The sequence below is a fragment of the Myotis davidii genome, unplaced genomic scaffold, assembly GCF_000327345.1.
Source record: "Myotis davidii unplaced genomic scaffold, ASM32734v1 scaffold3578, whole genome shotgun sequence".
In the NCBI taxonomy this organism is placed as follows: Eukaryota; Metazoa; Chordata; class Mammalia; order Chiroptera; family Vespertilionidae; genus Myotis; species Myotis davidii.
Window position 1 is genome coordinate 560428 of NW_006289094.1, and position 353 is coordinate 560780.

At 68.0% G+C, this 353-nt stretch overlaps 1 protein-coding gene across 1 annotated transcript in view; it reads right to left on the reverse strand.

Annotated features, from left to right (window-relative positions):
* The window catches only part of DEAF1 (DEAF1, transcription factor), a 30560-nt gene that overhangs the window by 5747 nt on the left and 24460 nt on the right, over nucleotides 1-353 (reverse strand). The window lies entirely within an intron of this gene.

The following is a 353-nucleotide window of genomic DNA, read 5'->3' on the forward strand; positions in this document are numbered from 1 at the left end:
CGGGCGGGCGGGGCAGGACGGGCAGCCCCACAGCGCCCCCTGCACCTCAAGGTCCCTCATCGCCGCCCTTTAAAACAATCCCCGGGGCTCGCTTCGGCAGCACGTGCACTAAAACTGAACGGTACAGAGATCAACATGGGGCAGGAACAGACTCCAACCGTCTCCACCACGCACACGCCAGAGGGTCCAGTAAACCGTCGGAAACGACCAGGCGCGCAGGAAGGAGAGCGCGGCCACAGCCACGGAGCCAAGCAGGCCCCAGGCACAGACCCGGGCCCCGCGCCGGTCAGCTGAGGCAGGAACACGCTCAGCGCACTGGAGGCAACGGGGCCCACCGCGTGGCAGCGGGGACA